The 13,140-nt window shown below is 39.3% G+C and overlaps 1 pseudogene; it reads right to left on the bottom strand.

The window, feature by feature from the left end:
- The window catches only part of LOC127161404 (NACHT, LRR and PYD domains-containing protein 12-like), a 63,979-nt pseudogene extending 51,047 nt beyond the window's left edge, over positions 1–12,932 (bottom strand).
- Positions 12,933–13,140: the final 208 nt, after the last annotated feature.

The raw sequence follows: 13,140 nt of genomic DNA, 5'->3' as shown, positions 1-13,140 counted from the left end.
TGAGCATGCTGCCCCCCTTCTGAGTGCCTGGGTTTCTCTCTTATCCTGAAGAGTTGAATTCCATGCTCTGTGGGTTCCACAGCAATGTCAGGGGGTCTGGGCTTATTCAGCCTTGCCCCTAGACTGTTTTATGGGGAACACGGCTATGCTTCCCCACTTCAGAGGGTCGTTCAAAATTTCCTCTCTTCTTGAGAGTTAAATTCTCTGCTCCCCAGAGCTCCGTGACAGGCTTTCTGTACATACAGAATCATGCTAATCTCTAATCGTGCACTTTCTAAAATCCATGTTGTGGTAAGTGCACACACGAGTCTCTGTACACTTTCTAAAATCCACGTTGTGGTAAGGACACACATTAAGGATCTTGTGTTCTTTCTAAAAACATGTATGGTTTGGGTTACGCGTTCGACCTCGTTCCCATTCTTTGAGTTGGCTCAGCCCCCGATTTCCTTGGGCCCCACGCTACCTATGTATCCCTAGTGATACCGACTTCAACAGGGTGTTGTTACCAAGGATCTGTTGAGACAGTTCCTTAAGCAAGCTCATGCAGAGCTTGCAGTAGTCCCTGGGTGACAGGCCAGGGCCTAGTTACTTCCTAGGTGCTTGGCTGTATGCCATTAAAGGAATCTCTTCTGATTCCAAGCTTTTGAGCTCTACCCGGGGTCCAGGATACCTGACCCCTATCAGGTAAGTCTTGGGGTATGCAGCTCAGGTCTTTGGCCAAAGGGGATAATGTCACTGACAGCCATCTAGGCTTCCTTGGGGCAACTTTTAGCTTGGTAGAGTTGGTACTTAGTGCTCGGCTTGTGCTTGGCATGCACTCCCTCAGCAATGGCAGCATGGGTATAATGTTCCCCATAGCAACCTCTAGAGGACGCAGTTTGAAGTTCCCTCGGAAGGGAACGTCTCAGGTTACGTATGTAACCATGGTTCCAGTACTTAAGACTCATATCCAGATCAGCCTGCATCAGTTAACTGTGTTGCATCCTACTAGAAGAAGTCAAATTCTATTAACTCTTAAAGACCTAGGACATTTTCAGGGCACCTGACATGCCTGCACTTTAATAGGCTTGTCCTGTTTGGCTGGAAATGCTTCCCTCAGCCTAGAGGTTTATCTTTGAGCTTACCGTTCCCGGTTAGGCATCTGAGGACTCCTCCCACCGGGCCCTGCACTCCCTGGAGCTCCGTTGAGCAGCAACCTCAGGTCGTTAGGCCCCTCTTGCCTTCCTATTGGGTTGCTCTCCTGATGGTTGACCTTGCAGTGCTCCACTCACTCTAGTGGGTCACCTATGAGCACGCCACTTCTAAAACTGAATGTCTGAATTCCCTCTCATTCTGAAAGCTGAGTTCTCTGCTCACAAGAGCTCTGTGAGAGAGTGACCTCAGGCTGTTAGGCTTCTTTCTGCCTCCCTGTTAGTTTGCTCTCTTGCTGGTTGAGCTTTGCAGTGCTCCCCTCACTCCGAGGATCACCTATGAGCACGGCGCTCCTAAACTGAGCGTTTGAGTTCCCTCTTATTCTGAGAGCTGAGTTCTCCACTCACCAGAGCTCTGTGAGTCCGCAACCTCAGGCTGTTAGGCATCTTTCTGCCTCCCTGTTCGGTTTCTCTCTTGCTGGTTGAGATTGCAGTGCTTCCCTCATTCTAGAGGGTCACCTATGAGCATGCCGATCCTAAAACTGAGCGTTTGAGTTCCCTCTCATTCTGAGAGCTGAGTTCTCTGTTCACCAGAGCTCTCTGAGTCAGCAACCTCAGGCTGTTAGGCCACTCTCTGCCTCCCTGTTAGGTTGCTCCCTTGCTTCTTGGTCGAGCTAGTATTTCTTCCCTCACCATAGAGAGTCACTTATGAGCATGCTGCTCCCTTCTGAGCACCTGAATTTCCTCTCATTCTGAGAGTTGATTTTCTGCTCACAGAGCTCTGTGAGTCAGCAACCTCAGTCTGTTAGGCCACTCTCTGCCTCCCTGTTAGGTTGCTTTCTGGCTGGTGAGCTTTGCAGTGCCCCCCTCACCCTAGAGGGTCACACATGAGCTTGACACTGCCAAAACTGAGTGTCTGAGTTCCTCTCCTATTTTGAGAGCTGAGCCTCCACCCTCTAGAGCTCTGGTTAGCAGTCATGCCAGGTTGGTGGGCCACCTTCTGCCTCCCTGGTAGTTTGCTTTATGATCAAGTTAGCATTGCTCCCCTCACCATGGAGGGTCACTTTGAGCATGCCACTCCCTTTTGAGTGTCAGAGTTTCCCTCTCATCTTGAGAGTTGAATTCTCTGCTCTGTGGGACCCACCATGCAGCCATGCCAAGGGGTCAGGCCCTTTCTCCACCCTCCCCCTTAGGCTGCTCTCATGGTGAGTTCGGCAGTGCTCTCCTCACTCCGAGGGTCACTTACGGTCACTTATGCTTCCCCCTGAGCACTTGAGTTTCCCTCTCATCCTGAGAGTTGAGCTCTCTGCTCCCCAGAGCTCTGTGAGTCGGCAACTTCAGGTAGTTAGGCTCTCTGCCTCCCTGTTTAGTTGTTCGCTTTGCTGAATGAGCTCAGCAGTGCTCTCCTCACCCTAGGGGATCACCTATGAGCATGCTGCCCCCCTTCTGAGTGCCTGGGTTTCTCTCTTATCCTGAAGAGTTGAATTCCATGCTCTGTGGGTTCCACAGCAATGTCAGGGGGTCTGGGCTTATTCAGCCTTGCCCCTAGACTGTTTTATGGGGAACACGGCTATGCTTCCCCACTTCAGAGGGTCGTTCAAAATTTCCTCTCTTCTTGAGAGTTAAATTCTCTGCTCCCCAGAGCTCCGTGACAGGCTTTCTGTACATACAGAATCATGCTAATCTCTAATCGTGCACTTTCTAAAATCCATGTTGTGGTAAGTGCACACACGAGTCTCTGTACACTTTCTAAAATCCACGTTGTGGTAAGGACACACATTAAGGATCTTGTGTTCTTTCTAAAAACATGTATGGTTTGGGTTACGCGTTCGACCTCGTTCCCATTCTTTGAGTTGGCTCAGCCCCCGATTTCCTTGGGCCCCACGCTACCTATGTATCCCTAGTGATACCGACTTCAACAGGGTGTTGTTACCAAGGATCTGTTGAGACAGTTCCTTAAGCAAGCTCATGCAGAGCTTGCAGTAGTCCCTGGGTGACAGGCCAGGGCCTAGTTACTTCCTAGGTGCTTGGCTGTATGCCATTAAAGGAATCTCTTCTTCTGATTCCAAGCTTTTGAGCTCTACCCGGGGTCCAGGATACCTGACCCCTATCAGGTAAGTCTTGGGGTATGCAGCTCAGGTCTTTGGCCAAAGGGGATAATGTCACTGACAGCCATCTAGGCTTCCTTGGGGCAACTTTTAGCTTGGTAGAGTTGGTACTTAGTGCTCGGCTTGTGCTTGGCATGCACTCCCCTCAGCAATGGCAGCATGGGTATAATGTTCCCCATAGCAACCTCTAGAGGACGCAGTTTGAAGTTCCCTCGGAAGGGAACGTCTCAGGTTACGTATGTAACCATGGTTCCAGTACTTAAGACTCATATCCAGATCAGCCTGCATCAGTTAACTGTGTTGCATCCTACTAGAAGAAGTCAAATTCTATTAACTCTTAAAGACCTAGGACATTTTCAGGGCACCTGACATGCCTGCACTTTTCTGTTCAGACCTAATCTAGTAGTCAGCATCAAGTGCTATATATCATTGTAAACAGGAGAACTTGAAGTTTCAGTTTAGCTAATTTAAATGCACAATTTTCCTTTTGTCTTCTCTAAGAATGAAAGAATTTCCAAAATTTTAAGAAAATCGCAAGCAACAATTGGAGGTTTTTCACTGTGCACTCAAACAGAAACTCATGAAGTTTGGACTTTTTTTTAGAAAGTTGTATTTGGGGGTTTTACACTTCAAAATAACATTTCATCTACATATAACATTCCCCAAGCAAGTTATAGCCATTAATTACAATATTGGTATAGGCACTTTTCAGTAAAAAAGAGGTCTATTTAGTTTATTGACAATATAGATGTGTTCAAACATGTTTAGGAAGTAAAGTAAATGGAAACAGTATTATGTAATAAGAAAACACATGTAAAAAAAAAATAAATAGAAGGTGAGTTCTTTTTTTCAGAGAAGTATATTTTCACAGTATGAACAACAAATTCAAACAGTGCAGCAAGTAGTGAAAACAAATTCCAGCGCATTATCAGATATGTAGTGCTGTTTCATCTTTGCTTTTGTTTTGTTTTGTGTCAAAGTGCTCTGTCATGTGTTTTTCTATGCTTTTTCAGAGAGTGCTGTCATGCAAATGTGCTATTTTGTGTTTGTTTTCATGCACGCACAGCGTACTTTACTTTCACTTTGATTACTTTACTTTTCACTATGTTTATTGGTTCACCCTCTGGTTGTGTTTGGGTCAAATTGACCTGGAAAAGATTTTCTTTGGTTACACTGGGTATAAGTACTTCTCTGAATTTTTTTTTGAATTTTTGTAATTTCTTGTGGGTTTTATTTCACCTAGTCACACTTGTGGTGTTCCCGGTCAAAAATGACCGGACTCCAAACAACTGCTTATAAATCTGTCATTAGGCTATATTGTCACCAAATATTGGATTCAATCTTTTTGTCAACTTGTTTTCTTTCATTTAAGACTGGTTTTGTGTTTCTATTTGCATCTGATTAATCATAGGCCTCATTTTTCTGAGAGAAGGTACCTCATTTTTTGTGTGAAAAAATCTTTTTTTATGAATAATTTTCACAATATCAGATAAAAAAATTTGCACTGTATATCACACTAGTGTGCTTTAATGTTTAATAAGGAAGTTTGCTTTTAAATGCTTTTATTTTGTACAAAATTGCAAAAAGTCACACCTGTGGTGTTCCCGGTCAAAAATGACAGGACTCGAAAACAACTGCTCATAAATCTGTCATTATGATATATTTTTACCAAATATTGGATTCAATATTTTTGTCAACTTGTTTTCTTTCGTTTAGGACTGGTTTTGTGTTTCTATTTGCATCTGATTAATCGTAGGCCTCATTTATCTGAAAGTAGGCAAAACTGTACAAAATTGCACAAAGTCACACTTCTTGTGTTCCCGGTCAAAAATGACCGGACTCCAAACGAGATTCCTACTCTCAGATAAATGAGGTCTACGATTAATCAGATGCAAATAGAAACACAAAACCAGTCGTAAATGAAAGAAAACCAGTTGACAAAAACAATGAATCCAATATTTGGTGAAAATATGGCATAATGAGAGATTTATAAGCAATTGTTTGGAGTCCGGTCATTTTTGACCGGGAACACCACAAGTGTGACAGGAATCTGCAGTAGATATTTAATAACAATAGTTATTTTTAGCCGAGGGCGGCTGTCTCTGTCTTTGAGGGTTAAAATATTTAGGCCATATATACAGTTTCAAGGTTACATTTCAATTAGCCAGTATCAAGTGCTACATCCAAACCAGAAGGGGCCCTTGTGATGTATGTGATATATGGGGCATATTTGGCATGTCAAATGTGGGACAAGTTAGGTTTACACACTGATTAGGCAATGCTGATTGTGCCATATATTTGCCAAAAGTGGCCCAAACTGTTATTAATTATTTGGGCAATATTTGTCATTTTATATGCGGGCCACTTCAGGCTCATGCCCACATTAGCCAGTGCTTACTCTGCCATATCTTTGCCAAAACTGACCCAGATACATTTTAATATACCTGGGCCACATTTGCTAAAACATAGGTACAGTAAGTGGACCAAATTTAGTTTACACCCTAATTATCCTTTGTCAATTGTGCCACATTTTGCCAAAGGTAGCCCACATTTGGTTGGCACTATTTGGGCCATATTCAATATTTACCACATGTGCCACTTTAGGGTCACATTCAGATCACCGCATATTTGCCTAAAAAGGCCCACATGTGATTTGATACATTTGGGTTACTTTTGCTATTTTACATGTGGGCCACTTCAGGCTTACATGCCTTTTGCCCGGGCCATAAGATGGCCAGCAGTGCCATATCATGCTATCTGGGAATGTTTTGTCTCTTGTTTTTGCATTGCACTGAGAGTGGATTAAACATTTGTTAACAAAATTCAGTGGCCATTTATTGTGGTAGCATTTTGTTAATTTTTTTATGAAAAACCAGTTACCTCAGTATCTTTAGCTGACAATTTGGACTCTTCAGTCCTTCAGAAAGAAGCGTCACTCCAGAATCCTGCAGGTCATTGTTACTCAGATCCAACTCTCTTAGGACAGAGTTTGAGGATTTCAAAACTGATGACAAACTCCCACAAGACTGAGCAGTGAGATTACATATGGAAAACCTGAACAAGAAGAACATGGTAATAGTATAAAGTATTAATCTTAAAAGTGTGATTTTTAAAAAGTAAATAATCAATCAATCAATCAAGTATTTTAAAACCTCAATATCTCCATCTTAGAGTTTGGACTCTTTAGTCCATCGGAAAGAAGCTTCACTCCAGAATCCTGCAGGTCATTGTTACTTAGATCCAGCTCTCTCAGGACAGAGTTTGATGACTGTAAAGCTGAAGATAATCTTTCACAGGACTGAGCAGTGAGATGACACCCACACAGCCTGTGAAGAGAACAAACAAACAGCCATATTAATCTGAATTTGTTAGATAGGTTATATTGTTTATAATCTGGAGTACATGTTTGTACTTTATACTTTCTAATACAAACACAATACCAAAGCACTTCTGTATAATTTCAAAAATATTATAGTTCATTAATAGTTTATAAACTACAGAACAACAATTTACAAATAATTTACTCACCCCCTTGTCATCCAAGATGTTCATGTCTTTCTGTCTTCAGTTGTAAAGAAATTATGGTTTTTGAGGAAATGATTTTTGAGTATTTCAGGATTTTTCAGCATATAATTGACTTCATTGGTGTCCCGAATTCGAACTTCCAACATGTAGTTTAAATGCAGCGTCAGTCTAAACGATCCCAGCCAAGGAAGAATGGTCTTATCTAGCGAAACGATCTGTCATTTTTTTTTTTGAAAAATAAAAATTTGTATACTTTTTAAGCACAAAAGCTTGTGTAGCACAGGCTCTGAGATGCACGTCCAAGGGTCGTTTTGAACGATTCTTTAATGTGACTCGGGAAGAACAAGTTGTCTCGGGGGAGTGATTCGTTCAGTCACGCATGCGCTACATCCTATTAGGTTCTGTACTGAAATTAGTTCACCTGTTTAGAGTGTTTTTTTGAGTCGTTCGTTCATCTTATGGGGCTGTGACATGATGCTGATTTTGCTAAAATTAACGAAATGACTCGAAAATAGATTCGTTCATTTTGCTGAACAAGACTCAAAGGTCAGAGTCTGCAAAATGATCTGAACTTCCTATAAATACTACAAATCACGTCTTTGAATCACCACAAGTTTATTGTCTGTGTACTCTGGCTCAAAAAAGTATAGTATGTCGAAAATGCCATGTTATTTTCTCCTACAACTTTAGAATTGTCCGACATCATTGTTCGTGATGTAGTACGTGAACGTGCATCCCAGAGCCTGTGCTACACAAGCTTTTGTGTGTAAAAAGTATACAAATTTTTATTTTATGAAAAAAATGACCGATCGTTTCTTCCTTGGCTGGGATCATTTAGAGCCCTTTGAAGCTGCATTTAAACTACATTTTGGAAGTTCAAAAGCGGGGCACCAATGAAGTCCATTGTATGGAGAAAAATCCTGAAATGCTTTCCTCAAAAAACATAATCTCTTCACGACTGAAGACAGAAAGACAGGAACATCTTGGATGACAAGGGGGTGAGTAAATTATTTGTGAATTGTTGTTCTGGAAGTAGACTTCTAATACATGAGGAGCTATGTACAAACAGTGAGCTAATTTATTGTCACTATAATTAATGTGTTTAATTACCTCATATGTAAAGAGCTAGATGATTGTTGACAACGTATTAACTACAGATTGTTCTCACTTTAGATTTGGTCACAGAAAATCTGAAAACGTCATAAATTAAATAAGTTAAACCACCCTTCATTGGACATTGATTGCACTAAAATTCAGTGATCCTTAAAATGTTTATAAATAAGCACACCTACACACATTGGATTTCCATGTTTTATAGGGACCTTCCATAGTATACTGTATACATTATACTGTATAAACCGTGTATCCATTTGCCACTAACCCTAACTCTAAACCTACCCCTAATCCTAACTGATGTATTCAAGGAACAAAGTCAAGGAACTAGAATATGTGTAGTTGAACACCTGATCTTAGTACAGCGCTCTCAGTTTGAAAGACAGCAGGATTCATCTGTTGTGCAGGTATCAGATCACTAAAAAACAAACAACATAAGAAAAACATCTGTGAGCATGTTAATATCAGGAGCATCTGTAATATATATATATATATATATATATATATATATATTAGTGTATGAGTTTGTAGCCATAGACTCGCGCATTTGTACTAACGTAAAAATGACTTTTTATATCTATATATAAGTAATAATTATTGTTTTCCACGTTAAACATCTATTCGAGTTCAGAGTATTGATAAACATGGTCTAAACATACACTCAATGTATGTTAAACATAAGGATGCTTTCATGGAGAGGATGACACTATCTTTACAACTTCGAATGGACAAATATTTCCAATACTGGGATAAATGGATTGTGTATATGTCTTCTTGCTCTGTATGATGATGGCTAAGTATGTCTTTATATGTAAAGTTGTAAAGGTGACCAGTCAAATGTTCTGATATTGCTCTTTTTTTCTCTCTGTTCTTTTTCATTTTGCTCTTTTTTTTTTTTTCTTTTACTTTCAATCCTTAAAAATAATAAAAATAAAGTATTAAAAAAAAAAAAAACATAAGGATGCTTTGTATGTATTATACAATACAAAAACGTTTTATATTTGGGAAACTATATTATTATTGTTAAGCGTAAGTGTAAACACTATTATCTTTATATCGCATCGTTTTCTATTGTACAGAACGTTAAAAAAAACATCTTGGCGTCGTGACACATTTTGATGCATTGAAATGAAACGTACTTCATAATGTTTCACTTGCTGTAGTCATGAATTATAGTTTGAAAAAAAAGTCTAACTAGTAAAATGTGTACAAGTTCTGTCACAGTAACACAGTAACAACTAACGCAAGCAGGCGAATAAAAGAAATACTTACTCATGTAAATATCTCCTCCGATGAATCGCGCCGTGTGTCACGTCGTGTTCTTCCTCTGAATTCTTATTCCTCACATCGCATCTTCTTACAGAAAGGACAAGTACCCAGATGAACTTGGAAAAGAAAAAAGTCTTGTTGCTTTGTTTACGGTGATTGTGGGCGGTTACGTTTGGCGCGCGCCCTCACGTGGCCATTACACTATGAAAGCGAAAGCATCTGGTGGGCGTGATCTAATTAAAAATAATGAAGCAGACGGGAGAGATTGAACATGGAGTTGGTTTCATGCGAATTACTTTATCAGAGAATATTTGTTTTCGGCAAGAAGGGCTTCATCTAACAGTAAAATATCAGGCTTTCTATGGATATCTCTCTCATGTGTGTGCGTCACGTTTTCGCTGAGTTTTAGTTCATTTTACTGACGCATTTCAAAAACTTACGTGTGGAGACGGAGACTGCTGAATGCGCACCCTTTTTATTTTCTTTGTTTTGCAAAAGCATAATGTTTTGTTGATATTGTGAGTGTGCTCAAATAAAAGTAAATCCTCTACAGATTTAAATGATGTATTACTCTTATATGTACGATCAAAAATGAGTGAGCATTTTAGGTTCTTTTTGCTCGTGTCATGAAAATATGCAATTTGGGCCGCCGGCGCCACCGTCGACCCCAGGAGGTTAACCAGGTGATTTAGTATTTGTATGCATTTCCTATTGACACTATTTAATTTTTGAAGTAGTTATGTTTACCTGTGGGCAAAAGCTTAATGTATTTGTGCACTTTTTTGGAAACTTTTAATACTAATGCAATTAATGACCAAAACAATAAAACAATAAATTAAATTATAAAAATTAACCAATAAGAACTTGTTAATTACAGTGACAATGAATGAAGACCTCACTGTTTGTATATAGTTTATTAATATATTAACAAGTTATGAACTACTGAATAACTACAGTTTGCAAATAATTAGTAAATGTTTTTTACTGTATACTTTTTTATAAAATGTTACCACTTTATCCAATAAAGTGTCAGTAACTTAAGTAAACACAAATGTCACAACAACTCCAAAGCCTGAAAAATGCCTCAGGGTCAAATCCTGGCAGTTAAGCTCATAACTCATCTGTGCATTTGTGCTCAACACTGCAGCAAATCGTTCATGAGTCAAACTAATCCAGTTCAACTCACTGATTCAATGATCCAGTCACAGTGGTTGTTAAGTTATCAACACACTGAATCTGTCCTACTGAAATGAGACAAGAACCAAGAATAATATGACCCTCAGAGCTGAGGATTTTACTGATGAAGTGAAAATAAAGGTATTTTAATAAATAAATCCATACGGAATGGGAACATGTTTTTAAATGAACATGAAACAGTTCTTTGAAACAAAGTCATTAAAGACGTTTAGGTATTATTAAAGGTATTATTATTAAAATTCCAGGTTTTCCAGGATGGTTGGGAACACTAATTGTTAATTGTTGTAATTGTTTTCTCACCAGGTTTTTTGAGTAGGCATTGCCTGTCTTGTGTTCTTGGAGAAAATGCCACTGATACAATCATATGACAATATAGGGAAAATATCTACTAGCTATAGTTAGGAGACACCTATTTATTCATATATTTGAACATAGTGATTCAGTGAATGTGAATGTCAAACCTCAGTATGTTCACTTGACAGTGTGGACTCTTCAGTCCATCATAAATCAGCGTCACTCCTGAATCCTGCAGGCGACTGCTAGTCAGATCCAGCTCTGTTAGATTGGAGTTTGATGATTGTAGAGCAGAAGACACAGTTTCACAGCATGTTTCATCAAAACCACACCTGTCAAATCTGCCAAAACAATGTTTAGTCAAATCATTTTCTGATGTTCAGTTTTTGTCTGCAATAACTTATTGTACTCTTAATATTTGGGGAAAATATTTCACATTGTATTTTGAGATTTAATTGTTTAGTGATGTAGAAGAAAACATTTAATTGAACAGAAGTCTGTGAAATTACTCACAGTGCTTTTCTGCAGCATCTCACAGCTGGAATGAGTCTTTTGTAGTTTGAAGGTGACGTGAACCTCTTTGGGTTGAACTCATCCAGCACCTTCTCTGACATCAGCAATACTGAGGTCAGCAATGTGCACATTGAAGATGAGAGGTCTCTTCCTGGATGTTCATCTGAACTGAGGTAACTCTGGATTTCCTCATATAATGAATGATCCTTGAGCTCAAGTAAGCAGTAGAATAGGTTGACTAAAGCTTCATCTGATATATTCCTGTTTTGTATTTGTTTAATGTATTTAGATGCTTTCATGATGCTCTCTGTGGTGTCTTCAATGTGTGTGATCAGGCCTTTGACCAAGTTTTGACTAGATTTCAGTGAAATGCCCATCAGAAACCGCAGGAACAGGTCCAGATGTCCTCTCTTACTCTTCATGGCTTTATCAACAGCCTTCTGCAGTAGCTCCTGCAATGTGATATTTTCTTCTGGCTTGTCAAAGAAAAACTGAAGCTCCTGCATGTTCTTGTTCAGGTAGCAGATGAACACATGCACTGCAGAAAGAAATTCTTGAACACTCAAATGCACAAAGCAGTAGACTTTTGTCTCATGAAGTCCATCTTCCATCTTAAAGATCTCAGCGATCATTCCTGTGAACTCAGTGTCTTTACACACATCAATACCACATGCTTTCAGATCTTCTTCATAGAACACAATGTTTTCCTGCTTCAGCAGTTCAAATGCTAGTTTGGCTAGCTTCAAAATAATTTCTTTATTTAAATTTAAGAGCTTTGTGCGTTGTCTTTCTGCTTGTTCATCATACTTCTGGCTTTTCATTTTCATCTGTATGAGCAGGAAGTGGATGTACATTTCAGTAAGTGTTGTGCTGATACTTTCTTCACTGTTCTTGATGAGAATATTTTGAAGTACTGTGGCCGTGATCCAGCAGAACACAGGAATGTGGCACATGATATAAAGACTACGAGACGTCTTAATGTGTGAGATGATTCTGGAGGCCTGAGTCTCATCTTTGATTCTCTTTCTGAAGTACTCCTCCTTCTGTTGATCAGTGAATCCTCGCACCTCTGTAAATAAACCTACGTACTCAGGAGGGATCTGATTGGCTGCTGCTGGTCGTGACGTCACCCAGACAAGAGCTGATGGAAGCAGCTTGCCTTTCACCAGACTTGTAAACAGCACATCTACAGACGATCTTTTGTCAATCATCTTCAATGCTTCGCTTTCAAATTTCAAAGGCATTCGACTTTCATCAAGTCCATCAAATATAAATGCAAATTTATATTCTGTATATAACTTTGATTTCTCTAGGTCCTTCAGTTCATCATAAAATTCCAGTAGGAATTCATGAAGATTGACCTCTCTATCCTTAATACCGTTAATCTCTCGGAATGGGAGTAAGAACACACAGTGTATATCCTGATTGGCTTTTCCTTCTGCCCAGTCCAGGATGAATTTGTGCACAGAGACAGTTTTTCCAACGCCAGCGATGCCTTTAGTCAGCACAATCTTTTTCTCATTATTTTCCCTTAATAATGTAAATAATTTATTGCAGTTGATTGGTTTGTCTTGTGTTTGTTTCTTCTTGAAAGCATCATCAATCTTCAGAATCTCACGTTCCTGATAGACATCTTTCATATCGCCCTCTGTGATGAACAGTTCTGTGTAAACAGCCTTGAGATGAACTTCATTTTCTTTCTTGCACTCAAAAATACGTTCTGCTTTTTTCTTCATGTTCTTTTTGTGAGTTTCTAAAAACTTCTGAAGCATCCAATCCTCTGTTAAATAGACTGAGACAAAAAATAATAAAAACACTGTGAAAAAAATGTTTTAACTTTCTCAACATAATTAAGTTACTGGTGAATATAATACAAAAATGAGCCATTTCATTCTGGAAATTTTTTCCCATGAATTTGTATTTATATATATATACAGTCGTGGCCTTGGTAAATATAAACAAAAAATCCTGTAAAAACTAATCTGCATTGT

The sequence above is a fragment of the Labeo rohita genome, unplaced genomic scaffold (assembly GCF_022985175.1).
Source record: "Labeo rohita strain BAU-BD-2019 unplaced genomic scaffold, IGBB_LRoh.1.0 scaffold_64, whole genome shotgun sequence".
NCBI lineage: Eukaryota > Metazoa > Chordata > Actinopteri > Cypriniformes > Cyprinidae > Labeo > Labeo rohita.
Note: the sequence above shows the minus strand (reverse complement) of the source record. Positions and strands in the feature narration are given on the sequence as shown.